The sequence below is a fragment of the Micromys minutus genome (assembly GCF_963924665.1).
Source record: "Micromys minutus genome assembly, chromosome: 1".
Classification (NCBI taxonomy): Eukaryota; Metazoa; Chordata; class Mammalia; order Rodentia; family Muridae; genus Micromys; species Micromys minutus.
The window spans coordinates 60,444,275-60,472,255 of record NC_137969.1 but is presented as its reverse complement, the minus strand read 5'-3'; the positions used below and the strand labels follow the sequence as shown (position 1 = coordinate 60,472,255).

General features: G+C 43.5%; 1 protein-coding gene across 1 annotated transcript in view; it reads right to left on the bottom strand.

Moving 5' to 3' along the window:
• Positions 1 to 21,327, bottom strand: part of DISP1 (dispatched RND transporter family member 1) — a gene marked incomplete at its 3' end in the record, with an annotated part of 138,549 nt that extends 117,222 nt beyond the window's left edge. The window contains exons 1-2 of the mRNA XM_080940847.1: positions 21,220 to 21,327; positions 5,834 to 5,921 (exon numbers count right to left, since the gene is read on the bottom strand). The remainder of the gene's footprint in view (positions 1 to 5,833; positions 5,922 to 21,219) is intronic.
• Between the last annotated feature and the right edge of the window lie 6,654 nt (positions 21,328 to 27,981).

Below are 27,981 nucleotides of genomic sequence, written 5' to 3'. Positions count from 1 at the left end.
CTGGCATACCATAAACACCAAGTAACTGTTAGGTCAGAATCAGAGACAGGGCTGTTACAGTGAAGCCCAAGCTGGGAAAGCAGGGACGCTGGTGCAGGGCACATGGGCACCTGAGGACAGCAGTCCATGACCAACGCCTCACACAGAAGCTGACAACACAGAGGCTACATGAACTCAAAGAGGCAAGCTGAGAAACAAACAGCCACGCATGGATGCCGCACTCTGGATGTGAGGCCAGCACAGACCCGAATCGGACCGTCGCTGAGCAACCACAGGCACACTGCTCCACTTGCAGGTTTCATTTTCCTTCAATCTAAGGTGGGGATAATGCCATTTGCTTCACAAGACTGTTAGGTGAACAAGGAACCATCCATGGGACACTCGGCATCAGGCCTGATACCCTGTAAGCAGCCAGTCAAAGCACTAAGACAGCCGTGGTGGTGATGGGTTCTTTAATAATCCAAAGACCAGAGATAATATCATTGTCCCAGCTACTCTCCTTTTAAACAACGTTAAAATTCCACTTACTGCATGGAATAAAGATTTTCCTGAGAACTACCTAAAGATGTGTGCATTTCCACAAAGTCAACCAGGGTAAACCAACAGGCAGATAATTTAATCACTGAAATTACCTCACCTATGACTGATAGAAATTAACCCATCAGCTCCTGGAGTATCACCACCTCCTGGTCTCTAGGGCTGCCACAGCCAGAGGCTCTTGTAAACCACACCTAACGCTGGGACCCGGCAGCCACAGTGGAAAGGTCTCACCACTGTTGTCTGTGATGCCCAACCCCCTTTCCTGCTGTGACTCAGAGAACTGCTCTCAGCATTAATACAACAAATAAAATTAGGTTTCAGTGAAAAGCCAACCACAGAAGGTCCTGCTTGAACGCGGTGTCTACATTAAACAGATCTACCGAGTCAGGCGAGGAAGACGGTGTGATGAGGGGACTCAGGAGTAGGAATGACAAGTGACTGCTATCCTGAGGAGCGAGGCTTTCTTTGCAGCATGTTAGGAACTTTGTAAACATATATGCAGTGAAGGATATGTAGTCACTACTCTGGTTGCTTACAACAACTGACTTTTCTGGTATATGCAGTACATCTCAGAAATGTAAAAAACCTGTGAATTTGATATGCATTTGGGCTTTTCCCTTTTCACGAGTGATATTAAAACTGCGGGGTCTGATTCTCTAAAATGTTTTCTCTCCTTTTTAATAAGTAATGGTAACGGTAATACAGTACTCAAATATATAACTCCTCTAAAGTAAAACTGTATCACTATTAACCAAAAACCAGTATCTGTTCCTTCAAGTAATAAATCAAAATATCTAGGTTGGTTTCAAATTAGGATTTCTCATTTCAGCGACATAATTAACATATGTATCTAGACTTGCCACCTCCTATGAAAGAACCCATGTTTGAAATGCTAGATTAGTGTTTGTTTCCGGATTTATAGCCACAAGGAATACACAAAGCAGGCAGTATGGTACACTGGGCAGACCTGCCCCCAGAATCCAACCCACCTGCTTGAAGTGTTGGCTCCTGTTGGCTCATATGTAAGACTCATTTCAGTAACTGCCCCCCACACACACAAAGCTTCACTCAGTAGGAACAGTACTGGAAGCACACTGCAGCACAACTCCTAAAACCGTCCCGGGGGATGGAATGAAGTGTGAAGAAAGGGAACATGTTGGTGAACACACCTCAGGCTTTCAGACGTTAGGAAAAAGTGGTGGCTGGAAGGACTGTGGAAGGCCAGGATGTAGCTCAGTGATTAGAGTGTTTGCCCAGCATATAAAAGGTTCCGGGTCATTAGAGAGCCACACAATAATAATAATAAATTAAAAACCCTTATCTAGTGTCAAACCCAGTCCAGGAATGAAGTCATGTGAGAATTCTGAGTGCTTATGAGAGCACTCCAAGAAAATAGAACAAGAGTCTTGTGACCTCAGCTTCTTTAAACATGAAGCTCTTCTTGGCGGATATTTTGATGCTCCTCCCAGGTGGAGCAGACAGGAGTTTATTTCAGATTACTCATACTACTTGCTTTATATGCCTCTACAGACAAACGTGTTTTAAGCACATGTGGCTTGTCCCTTGTGACTGTACACAGCTTGAATTCATGAGAACTTTACCCAGCTCACCTTTCGTTTGCTTGCTTGTTTGTTTTTTGCTTTGATACAGGGCTTCTCTGTATAACCCGAGCTGTCCTGAAACTCACTCTGTAGACCAGGCTGGCCTCAAACTCGGAGATGCACCTGCTCTGCCTCCCGAGTACTGGGACTAAATGTGCCTCACCATCACCTGGCCTCCTTTACCCTCAGTACAAACGGTCTGATGCTCTAAATAAAGTTGGCCACTGCATGAGATCTTAGTCATCTCACTTACTGGCTCCATCATCCCAATTCCCACTGCCTTCAGACAGCTAACAATCCTGAACATAAATTATAGTCTGTCATCACAAAAATTTAAATGGTTCAAATTTAGAACTCTGCATGACTGAAAAAAAATTAAATCACAGGTTTAGAAATTTAATTTTTAAAGTGACCACAGGTGGCAATGCTGCTGGGCTACTAAGAAGCAAACATAAAACTCTTCCAGGCCCACAGAATTTCCACATAATAGATGAATTGAAAATGACCCATTCAAGATGAGCTTCAGATGCTAAACTGTACAGTTCAGGCTGGGCATGGGGGCACATACCTACCATCCCATACCTAGCTATGTCAAATGTTTTTATAATCTTGTCTTAATTATAAATTGTATTCTATGTTTCCTTGTCAATCTATTATTTCATTCTAATTAAGTATATTTTTGGTACTCTTCAGAATGGCACCACTGAAATTTTCTTCTCTAACTGGTTACTGCTAGCGATTTTAAATAATTTTGCTTATTTATGAAGCCTTGGTTTTCATTTTTTCAGTCAGCCAGCATGAGAAACCATCTTCAGGATCTTTACAATTGGCACTGTACCCACTCACTCTGCATAAGAAGCAAGCGTCCACAAAGAATGGGTGGCACTGATCTATGGGAGGACACCCTGAAGTAGGCCCTAAGTTTACTTTCCCTCATAACAACAGTTGGCGGGCACACGGGTGTCCGAGGTGATCATAACTCTGCTCCAGAAGCAGACTAGCCAGGGGCTCTGCCGCCATCTTCACATGTCGCAGACACTCACAGATCCATGAGACATAATACACTACTTGGCCAATGTGACACAAGTTACCTGGCCCTAAGCCTGCAGACGAGCATGTCCCAGTACTATTAATTGCAGGGTTTTCTCTGAATGGAAGGGACCCTTAGTGTTTCACTGTCTCTCATTTATTCTCATGGAGAAATAAAGCCCCAACATTGATTTACATAAGCTCCCAGGCAGTTGTTAAAGACACATGAGAGAGTCTGGGGACTCTGGTTCTCCAGTGATTCTCCCAGTTCATTTCTCTTCCTGAAAGTCCATCTTGCCGCAATGACAGTTGCTCCCAGATGTCACATAGGCATGATGGTAATTTTTCCTGAGTGTGTGGTGGTTTGAAGGAGAAGCAGCCCCCATAGGCTCAGGTATTGGAACGCGTAGGCGCCAGTTAGTGGTGCTGTTCTGAGAGGCTTAAGAGGTGCAGCTTTGCTGGAGGAAGTCACTGGAGTGGGTGTTGTGACTCTGGGGGCTCACCTTATGTCAAGTTCTCTCTCTGCATGCTTGTGGCTAGGGTGTGACTCTTGGGTGCCTGCCTGCCTGCTGCCATGCTTCTCCAGCAAGATGGACTCTTGTTCCTACTGAATAAACTCTTACACACTTGAGCTGGTCATGACATCTTACCATATCAAAACAACAAACAAATAAACAAGTAACAGCACACGAGTTCCAAGTGGACCCTAAACACTGAGCACATATTGCAACTTATTTATGTTTACTGAGACTGCAAAAATGTTATCTTTGAACCAACTATATGGAACTAAAGAGAGAAACCTTCACAGGCACGTTTTTTCTGCAGGAATGTTTCTAAAATCCAGTGCTTTCATCTGCCTCGCCATCCTATTCACTGGGATCATAGGTGTCACGAAACTGCATCTTGTGAAAACAAAATAGTTTAATCCTAGTTTTTCTCCTGGTTCTTATCTTCCAGCTTACAAAATGATTCTAGTACCCCAAACCTGTTCCCAAAAAACAGAATTCCTCATTCCTTTTACACTAAACCCAAGCCATTGGTACTGAAGCAGTGTTTGATATCACACTACAGGAAGCAGAAAGCAGACCTGGAGAACAAGCGTGGGAGCCTCACACCGAAAGCCTGCACACGGGAAGCTGAGGCAGTTCAAATTCAAGGGCAGTCTGCACTTTAGTAAGCGAGACCCTGTCTCCAACAAACAGACAAAAACAAAGTCTAAGAAATCTACATGGGTAAGTTAAATTAAGGTAAGTTTAACAGATGGCAAAACTGCCTAAATAAAACATAAATTTACCACTGCACATAATGTCTAACAAGCTGATTTTCTCCCCAGTGAGCACTAAACTCCTCAATGAGAGTATACCAAAGAGCTCAGTGTTCTGTTGCTTCACAGAAAACATTAATGTGCAGAAAATTCTGTTTTAGTTAACAACTGAACACGTTTCCACACTGGTCCCATGACAAGAAGAGCTCAAACTCCCTACTGCCTAGCGACAGCACAGGACACAACAGCAGTGCAATGTGTGCACTCTGTGCTGATCTTCGCATAAACGCGTCTCTGTTGCCAGACGTATAGGGGTATAATTATGTGTGGTCTGGGATACCTGACATAATACAGGACCATGCTGAGTGTTATGTATTTATTGCACTAGACTTTTCCTCAGTATTCTACTAACATAAAAAGGTTCCCTGTAAAACAGGCACTGTATGACACACAGCATTCACAGAGCAAGCAGCTCTATGCAAAAGCCCTATCTGCACTTGAATTACTATCACATTTATTTACCATGGCTTTAGGAGCAAAAGCCTACACCATGCGTGTGTGTGTGTGTGTGTGTGTGTGTGTGTGTGTGTGTGCGCGCGCGCGCACGCTCGCACGTATGTGTGTGTGTGTATGCCATAGCTAGGTGCACACATAGTATTTTATACCATGTATAGGTATGGGTACATATATTCTGTGATGGTCATGCCAAAAGTGACCCACTGAAACATTTTCAGGCTCTATACTGTCACTAAAAGTGAACATTTAAGATCATCTGGGGAAACTTACATATTTGCAGGGCAGTAACTTTATGCATACCATAGCTCACTTTTAAAGTCCCCCCCCCCCATTGGCATCACATAGCGCAGTGGTGGTATCCACAGTCAAACTATATGAACAATATTTTTTTTAATAAAAGACAACAAAACAATCTCCAGAAAAGGTACTATGTAAGGCTGGGGAATAGCTCTGTTAGTAAGTGCTTAGCTTGCAAACATAAGGACTTAAGTATGAACCTGGAACCCGTATTTAAAAACTGAGGCAAGGTGGTACAGGCTGAGATCCCAGAGCAGCGGAGGCAGGCAGGGATCCTTGGGGCTCACTAGCCAGCCTGCCTAGCCAGGTTAGAGAGTTCCAGGACAGGAGAGCTCTGACTCAAAGGAAAAAGTAGGTGGTGCTGAGAAACAACACTGGAGGTTGTCCTCTGGCCTTCACATACACTAACCACACACATGCACATATAACCACATGCATGTGCAGTTGCACAAAAAAGCTACATTTTATCGTGTGGATAGGTCATATTTAGTCCAAAAGGAATATTAACATCTGTTATAATTATCTGTTAAAGACACATATAAAATTAAAAGGTAGTCAGACACTTCACTTTTAAATTTGAAATTACCTCTTTTCCAATGATGCTGTTGTGACAGTTGGTACATCATTTACTACACATAATTTAACAACCAAAATGGGTCTTCATCATCAGAAACCTACGAGAGAAAAATACATCTTAAATTTAGTTCCCAATTACTGAAACCCAAACGCCTGATGTCTGGAATGCTCATATCATACCAGAAGAACTTACCCTCGGATAGTATAAAATATCCGCACGATGATTGTAAAGCAAGAGCAACACTGTACTACATACATTGCATGTATTATTCTCCATCCTAAAAATGATTCTACAACGTAAATAATAGAATCTTTGTAGCTGAAAAAATAAATCCAAAGTCAGGCTTATATCTAAATGCTCATGTATAAGGTCAAATCATTCTTTCAGAAAAACTAGGGAGAAGGTTATAATTAACCTACTAAAAGAAATTATAAAATTATCATCAGAAACTATGGCTTACCTATCATATTTCCCTATAAGAACAATGGCTTAAATTTGTAAGTGTTAAAAAAAAACTTGCCATTTTAAAAGCCTACAGTCTGGATTCTTTTTATGCCAAGGCTTCATGTGCACTGCCTAACTGTGACAGACTTCTCAATAGTAAGATACGAGGTATGCCTCTTTGTACAGAAGATATGTCTAACCTGTGACACTGAAACTTACCAACGTCATCTACAAAGTTCACACTGGAGAGCAGTGTGAGTAAGTTACAAGACAAAAATCACGTAGTATTTTAAGAAGTCTACAATAAAACATCAGGCCAAATTCATAGCTATTGAGGGTAGGAGCCATTGCTGATCTGATCCTTCTTTACTTCCAGAGACCAGAGCCCCTCCGTCCAAAATGAGACACATACAAGTCTCTTGAATAAAGCGAAATCATCTCAGATACTCAGACCCCAATTTTTCAGGCTGGAGACACAGCTCAGTTTTTGCTTTGCACTCATGAGGTCCTGAGTTGGATCTCTAGCACTGTGGGTGACAAGGAGGTGTCTGCTCTTAAAAACTATTAGGAACATGTCCCTCCCCAAGTCTATGCTGTGAAAACTGTACCTCTGCTTACTCAGCATGCTCTTCTAAACCTTTTCTGGTTGTGAAATCAATAGGAACAACAGTTAAGTGTCTACTTTGTATGCAGAAATCACCCCTCACTCCACACTGTCTTCACAAGGCTAAAAATGCCAAACTCCCAATGTGTCTTTGCCACCTTTTAGTCCACAGATGGTACAAGTATTCAGACAGTGGTGGGGGGCACTCTTTGGATTCTAAATTTAATATGGCTCAATTTAAAATTAAAAATATAATTGAAATTATAGTCTCTTATTTTTAACTTAAAACTAAGTTAAACAGTATCCATAAGAAATTTAATTAGCTCAAAAGTATTCTGTATTTTTTAAAATCTCAGCTGAAAAGCTTTTTGGAGGAGAACTGCTAAAAATTGAGCCTGAGGCTTCATACTCTTTTAAACCAAACCCTAAATCCATCACCTAAAACAGCTTATGAAATACAAACTATTTGTTAGTGATGATAAAAAGCTTTCTATATATCTCATGATCAGTTGGCCAAACTGAAAGTTCTTTTAATAGTTTCTTAGATCACAAACATTAGAATAGTTGATAAAACTTGGTAATTTTATCATCACAGACAGGTCCAGACCTACCAGCAAGCATTAAATTTCAAAGTTACAGAGTCATTATACCATCAAGCAGTAAATTAAGACTTCAATACACGCTTAGGCCCCCTGAGGTCTCGCCTGCGACAGTACTCTGCCTAGCTGGCACCTGATACACAATCCATATGCAACGAGCTGACGAATGAATGAAAGATCACTTCACTACTTCACAAGCATCAGCACACTCAATGTCCTCCATGGTCTGGTTCCATCAATAGGCATCCCATATACTCCAGTCAAACTGGTACCTCAAACACAGTCTGCAAACTCCCACCTTTCCCCAGGCTCCCTCTTCTGACCATACTATCCCCCCACACTTCAGTACCTCATCCACTCTAGCCCCAGGCCTCTACTTAATAAAGTTGCTCCAATATTTCTGATTTGGGGTATTACCTCTTTCATCTGAATCAATAAAACACTGATATTTCACTACAGGTTTTTTGTATATACTACTACATGAACTGAACATCATTACTCTCTAGGCTATTATTCTGCCAAACCAACATGCTTTCCTAAGCTTTTCCCAATTAGGATATCAACAGCAGTAACGAATATACATCTATGCTACCTTTGCAGAGATCACCTCACTCTGTTATATGTGTGGGGTTGTCAGATACAAAACCCTGCTCTATCACCCCAAAATAAACTTCCCATGTTTTACACATAATCACATAGTGAACTTAAATTCATGATGTGATGATGTATGCGTGCATGCATCTACACACACATAGATGAAGCCTTACAATGCTTGAGCTGAAATGGCATTCATGATACTAAATCCTCAATCGAGAAGCAGGCACATCAACACAAGCAGGGGTTGGCACACTGTGGGTTCTGTACACCTAGCATGTGAACATATTCTGAAAAGAAAGGACTTGGACAGCAAACATACTGTAAACATTCCAGGCATCCAAGTCCATGTGCCAATCTTAGCAATTTCCATGGGTTTCATCAACTCAAACATCTAATGATCAGCCTAAAGCAGAACAACATACAGAAATACAATCCATGGGTTAAAATCTCACAAGTGTTACCACCTCTGAAAGAGAGCGTGTGCTCTTATAAATAAAACGTAAGAGCCCGTTAGCTTCAGCTGAATGGTTAACTGTTAATGGCAGGAGTTGTGTAGGAAAGACCACCCAACCTATACATACTATGGCAATCTCAAGGAAAAAAAGGAAAATGAGGAGAGAAAGAAGAAAGAAGAAGGAAGAAGAAGGAAGAGAAAAAGGAGAAAGAAGAAAGAGAAGGAGGAGGAGAAAGAGGAGGAGAAGGAAGAGGAAGAGGAAGAAGAAAGACAAAGATGAGACGACAAAGATGAAGAAGAGGAGGAAGAGGAAGAGGAGGAATAGAAGGTAGGATGGGGACAGAGGAGGAAGAGAAGCAGAGGAGAAGGGAAGGAAGAGGAGAAGGGGAAGGAGGAAGAGAAGAAGAGGAGAGGGTAGGAGAGGGAAGGAGGGGGAGAAAAGGGGAAGGTTCTGGCACCCATTCACAAGCTGCATAGTGCTCTTTTCCTAAGTCCACTTACAAAGGGTTCTTTGAAACCATCTCAATTTCATGGATAAGCTATGTGATTTGCAAGACCTGGAGATCAACCAGTAATAATACAGATCACATGGTCCACATGGCCCACTTAAGGAAAAGTCAGAAACGATGTCTGGTGTCTACACTGACTATGCAGATGAATGTGCCAGATTCTTACTCATCACACTTACAAAGCAAGCCACTAACCCTTGAAACACTCATCTTTTCTATCAGAACTGAAAACTGTGGTCCAAAAACACCAAATTAGTACCACCTAATATTGTTCCACTGTTGTTATGCAAAACATCTTGGTACCAATATTACCAGATTTACTGAAGGCCATAATCACATGAAACACTGCCCTCAAATTCTCCTCTACTCCGGAATGTCCTCCTAAATTCCCTGCTAAAGGAGCTGAGCAGCTGTGGGTGCTGCCTCCATCCTAGGCATTATTATTATTGGAAATGACTTTCTGTTCAATAAAAACCTCTTATAAATATTTTATTTAAAAAACTATTTTGAGCCTAAAATGCCTCCAGAAATACATTAAAAATATCATTCATAGGGAATTTGTGAAGTAAGGTTATCATATTTTAAAAGCTTCATTAAGAAGCTAAATCCTCAGAACAAACAGCAAAATACCAATACAAGTAAGTTCTGACATGTTCATGGTAATTCCAGCCTCAATGTCAGAAATGTTCTCTGGAGCCTTTGCTCCAGCTGAGCTTCAAAAGACAGGCTCTCAGACACAAAAGAAGTCACGGAGCCTGTTCACCTCATATAAGATGCCCAGAAACAACACCTCTCCCCTTTAAAGGTCTGCCTTCAGACTGCTGTTCTCTTTCTTAATAAGGAAGTTTGTAAAGGTTCCAACAGGGGACTTTTCAAAAGTTCCTTGGGAAGTCATGTGGAGTTCCTTCTTCCAGAATGTTTATTTTGTGTCTCTCAATGGCAGTGGTCTTCCAGGTACTAGAATGTTTGACTAAACTAAGTGAAAAGTTCTCTCACACACCACTACTCCACTACACGGGTTCAATACAGAAAACTCTAAGTAAGCAGAGGACCAGGTGGCCTTGTTTCTAGTATGTGAGTACATGATTGGAGATTCCTAACATGTTGGGTCACAGTGCGGAGTATAGGATCCCTGCTTCTCTGTAAATTACTGGTCAGAAGGCTCCAGAGGCCGCCTAAACAATACAGGCAGACACCATTGCTCTTGGTTGCCCACCACAACTAGATGCCAATCGTGCAGCAGTGGCAAGACGGCTGAGGGGTAACCAACGACTTTCTACGTGGATGTGAGGCCCAGTCCATAGGAGAAAATCCATGCCTAGAACTGTGTCTCAGGCTTTCTTTCTATTGCTGTGAAGAGACCACGACATGGCAACTCTTATAAAGGAAAACATTTAATTGGGGCTGCCTTAAGAGTGTCTGGCATTTAGTCCATTATGGTCATGGCAGCATGCAGGTAGGCATGGTACTGAAGCTGAGAGTTCTACATCTTGATCCACAGGGGGCGGCAGCAACTGTATACTATACTGAGTAAACATGACCTCAAAGCCCACCTCTGCAGTGACACACTGCCTTCAATAAGGCCACACCTCCTAACAGACCACTCCCTACGGTCAAGTATTCAAACACTATGGGGAACAAACCTATTCAAACCACTACAGACGGTAAATCTGATTAAAAGCCCATGCTGCTGAGGTTACAGGCCCTAGTGGGTAACCTACTGTTATTTTCATATATAAACATGGTATAAAACTACTTCCTAAATATTTATGGTTATGGCCAAAGGTCAATGCTGATCTCATCCTTAGTGAGGGAAATTTCGTTTGCAGTGGGCAATAGTTAATAAGGAGACTCGTAACTGATCAGAGTGCCGAGTATAAGGGAGATTTGAGGGCTCAGTATTGAATGGGACATCGCTATCAGTCCCTCCAAGGCTCTGGCAGAACCGTGGGAGCGGGAACGGAGGGAGTAGGAAGGCTGAGAACCTGAAGATGCAGAGGGGTGCTAAAACACTGCTTCAGACACACGGACGTGGCCCTCGGAAATGCACAGCAGCTGAGGTCGGTTGCCTGCTGAATACCTTGCTGCCCACACCCACCACCCTGTGCGCTAGAAGTCCTGAGGCCCTGCCTTACCTGAAGAGCTACTGGCAGGTACCTGCTGACTGAAGAGGTGGGGTAGCCTCACGTTCCAGTGAATATTCCCTCACTCGTTCTCATGCAAGGCCTTGTCAAGCTCGGCGGGTCACAAAGAGAACAAAACAAGACAGACAGGAAAGTAAGGGGGACACGCGCAGGGAAGATGGGGTTCAGCAGGAGGGGAATGAGAGTCATGGGGCAAAAAAGGACAAAAATGCCAAATCAACATATGAAACTGTCTACTAAAAACTTTTTAAATGCTGAGTTAAGTTTGTTCAATGTATAACAGTCAGAAATAAACTACAATAAATGTTCCAAGGTTAGAAACCATGAGAAAACACAAATCTAGTGATAAATGCCCATAACCCCGACACTGAGCATGAGGCAGACTAGAAAGACATAAAATTACGGGGACATAGGAAGGAAAGGAACTTCACTGGGGAACGGTGAAGCCTCTTGTCAGCCAAGAATCAAGAATTTTAATACAACCAACAACATTTGCATAAGGCCTTTCTTCCAGCTGTAATTTCCCTGCAATCTCACCAGAAACTTGTTACAGTAAAAGACATATGGTGAACCCATGTGCACCCCAGTGGGTTCCTGGTTTGCTTTCCTGATTACAGTACAATCAAAGGCATCTCCAGGGCCTCTATTATTGAAAAGAGAATAAAAAGAGGAGACGCTAGAAGCCCACTGAATAATGGATCTGAGATCCTTCCAGAATCCTCCATGTAGTCACCACAGAACACCTGGAGGGCAGCTCTTCCTGAAGAAGCCACCGCACTCTCAGGAGGGCCTCAGTCTCCCCTGAGCACTTTTCCGCTTTCAGTAAACCCTTCAGTCTGCTTCAGCTGCTCATCCTGAACTCTTCATGGAGGCCACAGATTATCTGAGTTTTCCCTAAAAAAGAAATTTAGGGAACTCAAGTTGCAAAGGTGAGTGAGGAGCTTTGCTCTTCCTGCAGCTGCTGACCTCCAGGAGTTTCCCAGGAATCGCTCTGGTGAGTGCCCTGACCCACACCTAGCTGCTCCGCTCTGCTGTCCCCATGGCTTCCGTGCTGTCTCCGCTTCTCTGTGTACCTTTTCTGACCAAAGATCCACGTGATGTTTAATAAGAAAAATACTACTAGGATCAAAGACTAAAATTCCCTAGTCACCAAACCCCATTCATGGGTCAGTTTGTCCAAAAGCGCACCCACCACCCACCATAAGGACTAACACACAAAAACACCAGCATCCTAAGCCACTCTCTTGCCTCGAAGGGAGCTACCAAGGAAGCAAAGGAGACTGCTAGTGCTACCTCTCTACCTGAATCAAGGTTCCTAAAAGACTAAAGCTTCTGAATATGACATGTCCTGCTAGCATCTGCAGGGGAGAATTCGAGGCAAAACCCAAGAGTGTACCCACAGTGCAGAGCCAGACCCCGCAGAAAGCTCCACAGCAGAGTAAACTCAGAAGCAATCTGTCTTACAGATGGAATGCATGGAAGAATGACCAGGAGGAGAAAGAGGTTGAACGCCAACAGCTAAATCTAAATACTATTATTTCGGAGGCTAAAAGAAATTTAGAGAATTATAATAAAAATGGGTGACATCATAGGAAGTTGATCTTACTGTTTATTAGAGTAGGGAGCAGGGAGCTTCAAGAGCCATTTTGTTTAGACCGCATGGTGCATGGTGCTGATACAGATATCCAGTGTGGGCAAAGATGGCTAACACTGGATATCTAGGGGGCTATGACTCAGCAACAAGGGGAGGGAGGTGGGGGGGGGGGGACTAACACCAGTGTCTGGAAAACCCAAAAGCAAACAGTAGTGTAATCGCCTATAAAACTGTTCCTGGCAGAGGCTACTTTTATGTGATTCTGGATAAATATGGCCTTGAGGTCAGAGCCAAGCACTTTGATCTCTGCCAGCATGCCTGTGTATGTCTGCCTGTAAGGCCTGAGTAGCTACCTCTGTGTGGCCTGAGTGCCAGTCTTCCTGTGCACCTCTGCCCAGCTCTGTGTGGTCCACGTGCTTGCATGTGTCTGGGTGCCTGCCAACATCCCCTTGCCTAACAGTCTGTGTGGCAACCATCACTCAAAGTGTGTGAAATATGCTTTATCTGGCTATGACGCCTCAAATCCTATTCAATCCCCCAGCCTCCAGTGACCCTCCTCCCTTCTTGGCACTGGAGCTTAAACTTCAAGATGAGAAATAAAGATAGTATTTACATATAGATTTTATGAATATTGATATCCCTGGGGTAAACTAAAAAGGGGATGGGGGAGGGAAGACCAGAGAACTTCTAGAAGAATTGAAAGAGAATAAAAGAGAAAAGGAAGAGGAGAGAAAAATAGGAGAGAGAGGGGAGGGAAAAAGAACTGAGGGGAGGAAAGAAAAGAAGAGGGGAGGAAAGGGAAGAAAAGGGAGAGGAAAGAAGGGAAAGGAGAGGAGGGAGGGGAGGGGAAAGAAAGAGAGAAGGAAAAGAGAAGAGAGGGGAAAGGAAGGGAAAGGAAAGAAGAGGAGAAGAGAGGAGAGGAGAGGAAAGAAAAGGAGGAGAGAGGAGGGGAAGGAAGAGGAGAAAAGGGAAGGGAGGGAAGGGGAAGGGAAGGGAGTAGAAGAAAGGGGAAGGTAAAGGAGGAGGGAAAGGGAGAGGAGGGAAGGGGAAGACAAAGGAGGAGAGAAGGGAGAGAAGGGGGATAAAGGAGGGGAGGGGAGGGTAAGGAAAGGAAGAGAAAGGGGGGGAGAAGGGAGAGGAGGGGGGAGATGAATTCAGACATTGGAGTCAGATAGTCCTGTACTTCTAACCAGACATCTATCTACTTTGGGGGTTCTGCCTTTATAAGGATAGAACTCAGGTTGATATTAATATGCAAGCACACTATACCTAGAACATCACATGGCACAAAGGTGCATAAATGTCTTTTCCTCCCTCTTCATTTACAACACTGTAGTGTGATGTGAAAAGATTATTTTCTGTTTCAAACTCACAGTTTTCTTACTATCACTAGCATCACACAGAACTCGGCTGCACTCCTGTCTCCAAACACGAGTTATTGAGGATTGAGAGGTTCCTAAACAAAAGCATCTTACATCGAGCTTATTACCTGTTCCAAAAACCTCTGCTTAAATACTTAGACGTGGGGCTGAGACATGCTTCAGCAATTAAGAACACTTGCTACTCTTCTGAAAGTCCCAGCTTCTGTGCCCAGCGCCCACACGGCGGTTTACCACCATCTGCAGCTCCAGTCCCAGACGATCCGATGTTCTCTTCTAACCTTCGTGTGTACCCGTGAAAGCTATACACGAGACACATACACACCACAAGCAAACATTCATACAGATAAAAAGTAAGTCTTAAATTGTTTTTAAAGTCCAGTGTGACATAAATGACCCCTCCATGGCAAGATTAATACTGCAGATAAGACTCCGTTACTAGCCTATGTGCCAACCAGCTAAGCCTCTCCCCAGATGAATTCACAATAATGATGTGCAACTTGCCTCAGTTCATTAAAATTTGTCAAAACTAAGAACAAAATGAAAACTCAAAATACAAGGCAAGAGAATAGTATGTTGTAAGAATATTACTTTATTTTAAATGATTCTGTCTGCCTGTCTCTCTGTCTCTGCCTTTGTGTGTATGTGTGAAAGAGAAAGGAAGGGAGAGACTCCACCTGTGCAGAGGTCAGAGGAGACAACCATGTGGAGTCAGTCCTTTCTCTCCTTCCATCTGGACGTGGGTTCAAGAGACTGAACTCAGGCAATTAGGATGTACATCCACCACCTTCACCCACTAAACCATCTCGGGGGCCTGTGAAGATTATTTTACTTTATAAAGCTAAAAATTGTACTCTAAAACTTAAGAGTCTAGCAGAAGCACTGGTCAGGTACGTCCCAGTGATGGTGTGCAGAAGTTGACTATGAAGACGAAATGAAAAAGCTTTAACTCAGCAATCCACATACAGACTACCCCTTTTGCCATTCTCATAGCCAACTTTAAGTCAAACTTTTTTCTCGTCTTCACAGGATGCTCTACAGCTCTACCATCTACATGTATATTTAAAACAAAACTTAATTTATATATATATATATATATATATATATATATATATATATACAAACTGCCCCCTCCACCAAGTAGAGTATCTCCAGATACTCTGTGACTGCAGTTGTCTAGTAAAGAGGAGAGCACCCCACCGAGTAGAAAGCATAGGCAATCGTCTACACAACAGGTCCTCTTAGCCTGGGGGGGAAGCTCAGAAACCAAGCAGCAAGGTGAACAATGACTACAATAAAAATGGACAGTCCTGCCTGCAGACACAGATTCTAGTCAGAAATGCCAAAGGGGATTTTAAAGGAAAGTCTTAAGTAAGGCTGCATTATGCGTATGACGGAAGGCTCAATGAATAACACAGGTGTAAGTAGCTAAATCCTGGACTCCAGGTTGCCTGGATTCAAATCCCAGTTCCAATAATTCCTATGTAAGCCATTCCCCCCCCCATAAGCCTCAGTTTCCCTGTTCGTAAAGCTAGAGTGATGGCTGAGTGAGCCGTGATGGACGCAAACCCAGATCAGCGCACACTCCATAGCTAACAGCTCTTAGCAGTCTTCTAAGACTCAAGTCTCTTATCAAACAGATGAAGCCCACAAGCACCTAAACTATGGTTAATAAATTATAGTGCAGTTGCTCACTTCTTAACACCTGTCTCTCACACAATCAGCAAGCACAGCACCCTGGAAGCCACAAGGTGAGTTGCTGTTTTAAAGGTAAAATTCAGTGGAGGCCAGAGCTCAGCTCACTACCCATCAGCCTATGGGGCTGAGGCGCACACCTCCCATTATACTGTAGATAAATCTATCTGAAGAGGAAAACATCTGGATAAATCAACCATGGGACTCTCAAAGGGAACCAAAAAGAGCCAGCTATTTGATAAGTACAGTACTCCATCCCTCAAATCCCATGGCGCAGGGGAAGGACAGGCTGACATCAAAATGCCTTAGTTCCTCGAGGTTTCATAGACTGAGTACTGACTGCACGTACTCCTAAATGTTACATTAGGCCTTTAGAGGATGCCTTTAATGATTATTTTTTTATTATGCATATGTGTGCAAATGTGTGCAAGGAAACTGGAAGAGGGCACTGGATCTCCTGGAGCTGGAGTGACAGGAAGTTGTGAGCTGCCATGTGGGTGCTGAGAACTGAACCTGGGTCCTCTGAGAGAGCCATAGTACATATACTCTTAATTAACCCTCAGCTGTCTCCCCATCCTTTAAATTAATGTTCATTTAACCAATAGGGCTAGGGCTATATAGCTCAGTGGCAGAGCATGTTTCTAATATACTTGATTCCCTGGCCTCAATTCTCACATTAAAAAGAAAAAAATGTATATCCAAAGTTATATATGTTTATGGTGTTTTTGAATGTGCAACCTACAGACTAAGTCAATACACTTGACTCGGAAACATAAGAAAACCTAAGCAGCATCTGGAAACCACGCCCCTCTGACTCCACACCCTTCTACCCATAGCTGGAGAGACCCATCTGAGAACAAACTGTCACTGTCAGCAGCAGCCATCAGCAACGCCACAGGCTTCTAGGACAAGAATCTAATAAGTCTTTGCCTCATAGCCAACTAATTCACTCTTGGTAGCAAAGTGGCCTTTTTATCTAGGGCTAAAAGAATAAAGCTGTCTAAAATGATTTTTTTCAGCAGATGAAAATGAATTCAGTATTACCCTAGGCTATCCTACTCAGGCAGCAATAACCTGTGGATGTCAAGCAGAGGACAAAAACAGAGTTTGGATTCCAGCCTTGCCCTGCAGCACACTCTAAGATGCAAAGTGCACCAGCCTCACATTCCAGTGCAAATGAGTGTTTATGTGGGTAGGCCCTGTGCTAACTGACACCTCACTTTTCACACTCAGCAAACTCGTCCAGAGTATACTTCTTTCAACTACATTAATTAAAGTAGCATTCTTGGAAAAAACGATCAATTCTCAGCTAACAACAGCTAAGAAAACAAAGTGAAACTCATGGAATAAAACAGGAGGCTAAAGCACCACTAGTTATGCAGAGATAAAATACAAATCTCTAAATCAATCAATGAATCAACCTCAATCCCCCCCTCCCCCCCCCTCCTCTCTCTCTCTCTCTCTCAATGTAACCTGCCTTTGAAAAACAGAAACAGTGTATCCTCACTTGGGAGAGGACTTGGAAGCTCCAGCATTAACTGTAAGGGGGTTAGAAGATGGACTGACCCTCTCCAAGAGTGAAATGTGATTATCTACTGCCTTAGTTTGCTTTGCTTTCTAGTGCTGCGATGAAGCACTGAGCAACTTGGGGATGAAAGGACTGTTACTGACTTACAACCTCAACCACAGCTCATCACTGAGGGAAGCCCGGACAAGAAATCAAACAGGCAGGAAGCTGGAAATGTTTCTCTTCTCAGTCCTGGATGACAGCAAGTGGCCTTGGTGTTATTCAGCCCAAAATAATGCCTAAGATCTGGCAACCTTCTAAAAGACCCATTTAGATCCTACCATGCCCCAGAGTCTCCTTAAAAACCTGTGAAAGAAGGTTTCCAAATTCCTGCCCTACAAGGCTAATAGAGTTTCAGGTCTCCTTTACCACCTGTTTCTTTACTGCCAATTTCTTCCACAAAGAAAACTTCTCTTGGTCCTTGTGATCCCCGTTTTTAAGGCCTCTTGGAATATCCCATGAATGATGGAATAATTAGCTCACACTTGCAGAAATTCTTCAGGCTGCCTCGGTAGCACATAGCACCATGTGCCCTGAAGGAACACGTCAACAACTGGAACACAGAATCAACTGCTGCATACCAGCCTCAACCAGGCACACCCTAACACTGGACAAGTCAGCGCACTCCTCTCCCACTCTCCTGCCTATTCCCTGAGGCAGAGTCTCTCCTTGAACTTAGCCTAGACTCTCTTCACTAGGCTGGAAGCCAGAAGCCCCAGGAATCCTCTGTCCCACTTAGAGCTTGGGTTACATGGGTGCTGGGATCAGAACTCTGGTCCTCAGAGTTACACAGCAAGTTGCTATTAGTAACTGAGCATTTCTCTAGCTCCCCTAAAATAAGTCTTTAAATAATAATAACAGTAACACCAATAATAATAATACACTAGGCATGCACTCCTTCACTTTTTTCTGAGGAACCCTAACTGATACACTAAAATAGTGACAGTCAAATGGGTACTTCTTAAAGTCGGTTGATAAACGTCTCCATCTTCCTAACTGTCCAACTATGACAACACGTTAAATGCTCAGATTGCTATTTCTAAGTTAGTACTTTCAATGCAATACCAACACATTAATGATACTATTATCTCACTATGATCATTAATGATTAATCACTAGCATCGACCTGAATCAGCCCTGACTCAACACAAGCTTTAAGATGTATTATAAACACAGAAAACCAAGCTAAAAACAATCATTAGCGAGTGAGTAAAAGGACAGATACGAAAATATGCCACAACAAGCAAAAATAATAACCTTCCTGGGTTATAATGAGATAAAATTATGTATAAAAGTGGTCAGTTTAAAACTCAGTAGTACCAATACAGAGAATAGGAGCAATGCAGAGTTCCTATGCAAACTGAGGGCACTTTGGCTCACTTAACAACACAGGGATAGGATACGTCTCTTTAACTGTAAAATCTGGAACTTCCACTAACAATGAACATCTGGTAATAGTACAGAATGTTGTCCACTTTTCAAGAAGTAATAGTCTCACAATTCACCACCTTCACCAGGCAAGTGCACAATACAGACCATTACAAAGCAATTTTGTTTAGTGGTAGCAAATTATCCACAAACCTCTCCATGAAAGCGATACGCTCTTTCCCCGTGACAAATACTCTCAGATTGCCTCCGGTTCCTCTCTTGGCCTCAGTAGGACGGACTGCACCCTTCTTAACAGGACTGCAGTCTTGTGTGGAGGCTCTGAACCCCCTTGGAGTCACAGAGGCCTGAGTCATCATGGTCACTATGAAAGAAAAAGACTAACTCAGTGAGAGAGAGAGGTCAAAAGCTGAGCGTAAGAGAAGGATGGAGTCTGTGTTGGTCAGGCTTGTGTGTTCCATGTATCTCCTAAGCCAAAAAGCTGTGTTCCCCCGGAGTATCCAGTTCTCTGGGCTGGATCAAGTGGCCAGGGATGGCTCATAACTAGGGTAAGCATGTAGCTGACTAAGTACGAGATAACAATAAAGCAAATAGCCAGACGGCATGGAACCAACCAACTCAACTGCTTGGTACATCACCAATTGGTGACTAACTCAGACAAACCATTTGAATGCCCCCATCTGAAGGCTGTTTGAACAATCACTGTTTAGGCAGTTCTTCCTCACCAGGCAACACCCTTGCAGCCGAAATAAAAAGGTGTGAGTCCATACACACAAATAACGAACAGCTTTCTGCAGCTAATCAAAACATCCCCACTAACATGGCTAACTATGAAGCATATCTAAATTATACAGAATGCAAAGAATTTATCTAGAAGCAATGTATTCAGCAATTCCAGCAAAGAATAAACATTCCAGTGACTCCCCAAAATCAAAGGCAATCAAACTTCAGAAATAACTCTCAGATCTATGACTAGAAGCCCACCTCAGAAGGCAAGCAATTCTTTTGTTTCAAAGATGAACACTTCCACCACCCATGAACTATAAAGACTCAAGTGTTCTCAAGAACTTTCTCTTATAAAAGTGTAGGGAATGGGGTTGAGGGGCTCACAGGTTCTCAATCAAGATTACATGCTAAAGTAAAATTAAACCTTATCAGGTAAGTAACATGTCTACCTCAAGAAATGAAATTAAAGGGCTTGGAGAGATGGTTCAGCCATTAAGAACACTGGCTGCACTTCCAGAAGACCTCAGTTTGATTCCTAGCATCCACATGGCAAGCAGCCCACAACTCTAGTTACAGGCACTGTGATGCCCTCTTCTGGTCTCTAAGAACAACAGGCCCACATGTGGTGCACAGACATACATGCAGACAAAACACCCATATACATAAAAAATAAACAATTTTAAAAAGAAATGAAGATATGCAAAAACAAATTAACCCAAAACTGCTTTCAATGTCTTCATTAATATGTCAAAGCACTTTTTTAAGGTTCCACCCAACAAGTCATTACTATCACTTGTCTCACTGTAGTACAAATCTCAAGTAAATTAGTGAGACACTGGGTTATCCATAAATACACGGTGCTTTCTGGTTTGTTTGTTTGTTTGTTTGTTTGTATGCTTGTTTGATTTTTCAAGTAGTTCAGGTCAGACCACCAAGTAAGATATAAGTTACCTGTACTGGCAAATACGGAGGAATAAAATTAAGATTCTAGCTCTTGGGAAGGGAAACACTTCATTATACACCAGCCTCCATCAGTAACAGTATACTCTCCGGCTCTGCCTAGTTATGCTCAGCGTGTGGCAAAAATCCAATCTATTTAACATCTAAAAATGTGTCACCCCGTTGAGAAGCAAACAGTAAGTCATAAAGTGCAAACATGAAGGTGCTAACTTTGTCCAGACATTACAAGTTCATTCCACGAAAAAGGAAGTGGGACAACCTTAACTCCCACAAGGTAGAGAAGAGTCCAAAATGAAAACTTCGGTGGGCTTGCTTGTCTGAATCAAAGCCCTGAGGGTTAGTCTGACAAAGAAAGGTAGCCTGAACTGAAGTTAAGTAAGAGTTTGAGTTTTCCCTGTGAATGTAGCGTCCTTCCCCCAACCCCCCGAGCCCAATAAAGAGTGGGGTGGGGGGGGGGATCTTAAAAGAAAGAAAGAAATGTATTGCAAAGAAAGCAATGGTTGCGATCATGCAAGCCGCGGCTGGTCATCTGCAGATGAGTTAGATCAAGACGTCCTTCTCATCTTCGACCCCGAGGAAGAAAAAAACTGCCTCTGGAGCCTCTCCCTGCAAACCCCGCAAGGGTATCTCCGGCCACCTTCTCTACCAGCTTCGGGACGCGGACACACCCCCGTGGAGGATGTCACCCCGGCCTCCTCAGCCCCTCGCAGCCACCCACCGCCGCCAGCCGTCCTCACCTCGGGGTCCCGGCTCTCCCAACGCGCCGACTCCCGCGTGCCTCCCCGGCCTCCCCGGACCGCGGGGACGCAGCGCGAAGAAGCATCCACACCGACCGCAGGCGTCCCGGACACTGAGGCTCCGAACTCTGCTCCAGCCGGAGCTCGCGGATGCTGGCCCGGAGCCGCGCTTCCGCCTGGTGCGGGCCGCGGTCGCCAGCGGGACCGGAAGTCCCGCCTCCGGCTATGGGCTCGGGCTCCTGCTACTCAAAGCTGCTGCGGCTGGGCTAGAGTGCAGAGGCTCCTGCTTCTCCTCTTTCTCTCACTCATTCTAGTATGTCACTTAGCCATAAGTGTAGGGCCAGGTGTCCACTAGGTGACTCAGACACCGACCTCTGAGCCCACATTCTGATTGAGCTAAACAAAAGCAGTACCTAATCAAACACCGCGAAGGACAAGGTTTTATTTAATAAATTCAGATTATTTACTCTCCCCATCACTCACGAAACATGATGAGGGACAGAGAACCATACCTTGACAGACTGTCTAGTTATCTTCAGCTCTTGTTTTCTGTTAAAACCTACTTTCAGGTCAGGACTCTGAAGATAGACACATTGAAGTCAAGCCGGGGGACTGTTGTATCTCCTTATTCTTCTTCACAATGCAGCAACATTGAATAATTCTCTATTTTTGCTTTTTACTATTAATTTTGGTCCTTTGATTGGTTTACTGAGGATAGGTGGCTGAACCTGGTTTGTTGGTTTACATGTTGTAACTATACAAGAAACACAATTCTTAACAGTGTTAGAGGGGATGGTACATTGTATAGAGTTGAGCAAGAAGACTGCCTATGAAGAACAACTTCAGATGAGGTGGAATTAAAGAATTAAGAAGGGTTAAAGTAGGTAAGGAAATACAAGTAAGAGCCTGGCTTGTTCAAGTAGCTGCATAGAAGTATAGTCAATTAAAGTCTAAGACCTCAAAGGCAAGGGAAAAAAGACATAGTCAAGACCAGAGGATGCTGTACTTTTGTAGTGGTTTTATAGATTTGACCCCCATAAACTCGTGTTTGAATGCTTGACCCACAGAGAGTGACACTATTAGGAGGTGTGTCCTTGCTATAGGTGTGGCTTTGTTGAAAGAAGTGTGTCAACTTAGGGGTGCACCATGAGGATTCCTAGTGCTCCAGCTCTGCCCAGGGTGGAAGAAAAGGCAAGATGCAGAACTCCTAGTTCCTTCTCCAGCACCATGTTTGCCTGCAGGCTGCCATGCTTCCTGCCGGGAAGATAATGGACTGAACCTCTGAAACTGTAAGCCAGCCCCAATTATGTGTTGCCTTGGTCATGGTGTCTCTTCACAGCAATGGAACCCTAACTTTATACCAAGTCTTTTAGCTTCAAATTTCATACAACAGAATCAGTGGAGTCACTACTGACAAAACAGTGAATCCTGGGGTTGCCCTGAGTGACTGTCCTAGTTATCGAAGAGAAGAGAAACCCGAGACTGGGGGTTTTAGCTCAATGATTACGGCCCTTGCCACCTCCAATTCAGCCTTGGGTTTGCTATCCAGCATCATACAGACTGGGCATGCCGATGCACACGTAAAAATTTAACACTCAGAAGAAGAGGCAAGAACATCAGTACTTGCAGGCCATCCTCAACTCCATGAGACTAGCCTGGGACACATGAGATTGGAAGGAAAGTACAGGAATTAGAGGGAGAGGGTAGAGGAAAATAAGAATCTCTAAGACACCGTGGGTAGAATGTGCTCTTCCCTCGAACAGCCACACTCAGATGAAAAACACCGAGTGGCTGCTAACTCTGACCCGAAGGCTCAGATCTCTGAGGCTGCCTCAACCAACAGAGATGATAAGCAAGTAAGGAGCCAGGGAGAAGGAGGCTCCAGGGACAGCACTGAGGGCTGTTGGTTCTGTTACTGTTTTACAGTCACTCTTTTAGCTTCAAATATACTCTTGGCATGTCAAGCTCCCCTAGTCCCTTATTTTTTAATTCCTTTTAAAACAAGGTTTCACTGTGTAGCTCAGCCTAGCCTTGAACTCATGACCCTCCTGCTGCACCTTGGATCAAATATCTATAACTCATCTCAGGAGTTTTGAGTATGGCATAGGGACGCAGAGAGGGAAGATAGCCATTAGAACTAAGACCCATGCCTGGCAATATCCTAAGAAGAAAATTCTATGAACAAATGCCTCTGCCACAGATCCAAATTTCCCTCGATGCCCCCCGAGTCCTTAGTTTCCTTCCTACATCACGTGTCCCAGGCTGGTCTCACACTGGCTATGGAGTTGAAGATGCCCTTTAACTACTGATCCTCTTGCCTCTTCCTCCTGAGTGTTAAATTTCCCCATGTGCATCACCATCCAAGATGTCCTGTTTTCTTTGATTACAGGAAGTACTCATCTATATTTCCCAGACATTTCATTTTAATATCCCAAGAGCAGTTTGCTATCTGTACCCAAATAGGCTTAAGGAATGCATCCAGATTGTGTCCTTGTCTAAGATAATCTGCTTCGAAAACCCTACCAGATGTGCACTGAGTAACAGGACCCATCCTCCTCTTCGTGGTAAACTAGACCAGATGTTAACACTTAACCCAAACAGGGCCAGGGAAATTTCTTCTTTGCTCAGGTTGGCCTCAATCTGCATGCAAAAATGAAAATATTGTGCGAGTCTAGAATTCAGCGAGACATAGGTAAGGTGTCCAGAGATGGAGGAGGCACATCAAGAATGAGGAAGACGTAGAGATTTGAAAGAGAGGGATGTAGGAAGAGAAGAACTGCCTTTCATCCCACCTGCCTAGTGTTTGATTCCCAGTCCCTTGCAAGGTTGGAGCTGTGCTTTCTGGTCTTAGACCCTATGGAAACTCATTGTCTGCCCAGTAAATAACCACATCTTACCAGTCAGTAGGTTATTAACAGCCATCATCTTACCAGACAGCAATTCACAGGATACAGAAGGTTTGTTCATCCCATGGCACCCATCTGAGCTTGGGAGACCATGTTTCTCCTTAGTCCAGGACAGGAGGGGGTTGTGTGCCCTGTGTGGGAACCAGATCCCTTATGATAGCTGTCACGATGATCACAGGACTTGACAGACTCAAGGACTGAAACACAGGGGTGGACTGAGTCACACCATCAGGCCTAACGCCTAAGGGAAGCTGAACCCCAGCACGTAGCTGGGTATACTCATTTCCCTAAGACCAAACAACTCAACATGGGGTGGGACAGGCCAGTTCAAAATCTGCACTCCTTCAAGCCTGATCATCCAGTTCACTGAGCTTCTGTGTGGGAAAGGCTACATTGTTTATGTCATCACTGAGATAAAGCCTGAAAGAGGAAATTTAGGAAGTGGGGGGGGTAGTTTAGACGGTATGGTCTATTGAGGCAGAGAAGGTGTGCAACTGTTAGGGTACTTATTTCAATCTCTGTGGATTGGGAAACGAAAGACTGTGGCTAGAAGCAGATTTGGCTATGGTCCTCAAGGCCTGGGCTATAGTCCTCAAGGCCTGCATGCCTCTCTATTCACTGCCTTTACCTAGGCCCCACCTCCTATCGATTCCACAACTTCGCAAAATACTGTCACCAACTGAGAGTCAAGTGTTCAAATTCATGAGCCCATGGTGGACATTTCACATTCAAACTGTAATCATGCACTATGCCCATGGAAGCAACTAAGAATTTTTTTAAAAGATTTATTTAATTATTATATGTAAGTACACTGTAGCTGTCTTCAGTCACCAGAAGAGGGCATCAGATCCCATTACAGATGGTTGTGAGCCACCATATGGTTGCTGGGATTTGAACTCTGGACCTCTAGTAGAGCAGTCAGTGCTTTTAACTGCTGAGCCATCTCTCCAGCCCAACTATGAAACTTTTAAGAGGCTTCTGCTTCCTCCCACCTGCCTATTGGTCTTCAGAGTTTACCTATATCTCTATAACAGCATCTCCTAGGCTACATAATTATAATTACTTTTGAGAGACATCAGGTAACAGAGAGGATACTCCAAACCTTGGGAGAAAAAAAAAAATGAAGAGGTTTCCCAACTTTTTGTTTCCAGCACTTAAAAGCTGCCTCAGATAAATAAATGAGCTAATTAACAGAGCTAATAAGGTTAATTATTTATTATACCTATTCCCACACATTACAATCACTTCAGTGCATGCACAGAATTTGTCTTACCCTTATTTTTATCCACCAATATAAATATCAATATCATTAGCAGTTTATTAAAAACAACTATACCTGATCCCTTGGTACATGCAATAGCACCATAATTTATGGCAAAATCAACAGCGTATTTCCTGCTATACTAACAATTTGATAGAAGGGTACATCTATTAGAAACAATGGAATGCTGGTAATTAAGGTGAGTTAGTATTCTCCAATTAATAATCCCAACTCCACTGAAAGTGGCTAGTGCTGAGGGATTGTCTGTTACAACTTTATTATTCTATGCCCCAAAAACATCTCCGACTAGAGTGAAAGATGATTCCCTGTTAACTTAAGAGTGCTCTTTCCTTCCAACCCACAGTCTGCCTCAGAAACGTCTCAATGTATTTGAAAGTTTCATTTTAATGGGCTTACATAAGTGTGTTTGATGATACACATTTATCACGGTCCATGTGTTACACAGCTCACCTGTTGAGGTCAGAGGACAAGCTTCAGAAGTCGGTTTCTACCCTCTACCTGGTTGACACAAGGTTTCTCTTATTCTTTCTGCAGCTACTTCAGGCTAGCCTGTTGGATTCTATCTGTGCCTCTAGTCTTTCGATAGGGGTAGTGGGATACAGATGCATGCCACAGCATCTTACTTTTAATGTGCTGTGCATCCCAGGAAGCAAACTCAGGTCGTCAAACTTGTGTGGCAAGTTCAACCTCAAGCCTGTTATTGTACCCAAGGCTGGCTTTGAACTCCTGACCCTCCCACATCTACGTCTTAAGCACTGGAAATTAGGCACATCAACTACCATGCCCAGTCAATTGAAATATTTAAGAACTGACTTTCCATACTCTGATTTTTTGTGATAAGCCATATAATCTTGCCATGTATGTTACTCATCTTCCAATCAAAAAGTTTTGTAGAAAAAAAAATTGTCTTGTCTCAACGTGTCACTTGGCATGTGACACGGCAGCGAGTGTGTCATGACAAAGGGCAGGGCAGGAAAAGCCTGTTCACCCCATATCAGCTGTACACAAAGAGAGAGAAGGACCATAGTCCCAGCATCCCCTTCATGACCTAACTTCCTTCCACTAATCCCACATCTTAAACAGTCCTCTGCTTCCTAATAGCACCACGTTGGGTTGGGTACCAAACCTTTAACTTCCGATCTGTCTTTGGGAGATAATTCAAATCCTAAGCAGGACACCTTTGTAACCATGTAAGCGAACACTTAGCAGCAGGAACTACATAGGGTGCCCACCATTTGCTTTCTGTTGCTGTGATAAATACCACAATTAAAATCAGCTCGGGGAGGAAAGAGTTTATTTCAGTTACAACTTATGGTCATTTGTAAGGGAAGTCAGGGCAGAAACTCAAGGCAGAAACCGAGAAGGGACAAAACCGAAGCAGAGGCCACACAGAAACACTGACTACTGGCGTATTTCCCAGGCTCGGGTACCTTCTCAAACCTCCCAGGCCCGCTGTAGGCTGGCCCCTCCTCCATCCACCATTAATCAAGAAAATACTCCACAGATTAGAGGAATTTGCACAGCTGAAGAAACCTCCTTCAGATGACCCTGAACCAACCAGCTCGGCCATCGTATATTATCAGGACTCGTTCATCTTTCTGAAACGAAACTCCATGCTCATTAAACAACTCCCAATTTTCTCCCACGTAAGAATTTTAGACAAATTATATAGGTTCGTATATCCTATACAAATACATTTAACACCAATTTACACTCATTTTTCCCCATGTGTATGTGGTATTCAGGAGTGTATATATTTCGTTCTCATATGTGGTGGGTACTCAGAAGTGATTATATGTGTATGGATGCAAATAGGTGCGTGCGTGCGTGCGTGCGTGCGTGCGTGCGTAAGTAGGTGTGTGTCGGCCAAAGGTTGCATGGATGTCTTCCATACTGAGGTTACTTCCTTTCCAATCCTGGAGCTTGGCACTTTAGCTAGTGAGCCAGCCACCTTGCTCCAAGAATGTCACCTCTACTTCCAGAGCACTGGGGTCACGGGTGGCCCACCACACCCACCTAGCTTTTACAGGGTCTCTGGGAATCCAAGCACTGCGTCACACCTCGGTATTAAGTGCTTCTTCATCTCCTAAGCCATCTCCCCAGCCCTCACACTCTGCTTGAAGCAAACATATTTATAGCTAGAATAAGATAAGGCCCTTATCAACTCTGTTCGCCTCTGGAATTCAAACGAGGCAGGTGTGGTTCCCATGGAGACGATTTACAAAACAATCAGGCGGTTCTGTTTCTGACCGCTTGGTGACTGAAGCCCGTGGAAATTCCAAGAGTAAGAGAGAAACACAGCTGGAATCTTGGCATTATACCCATTAACTGAAGGTCCGGGTGGGTGTGTTCCTAAGCACAAGTTAATCATTTGAAATTGTCCTCATATTTGTCTTTCTTCATCCACAATGGGCACTCCCACGCCAGGAACCGCCATACCACAATGGGCATTCCCATATGAGTGACTGGCATACAAACTTCACTTTGTTTTCCCTGCCCACCCTCCCAAAAGAAATCAAATCTAAGTGGGAATATTCCTGTTAGGGGGAACAAAAAAAAAAAAAAAAAAAACTT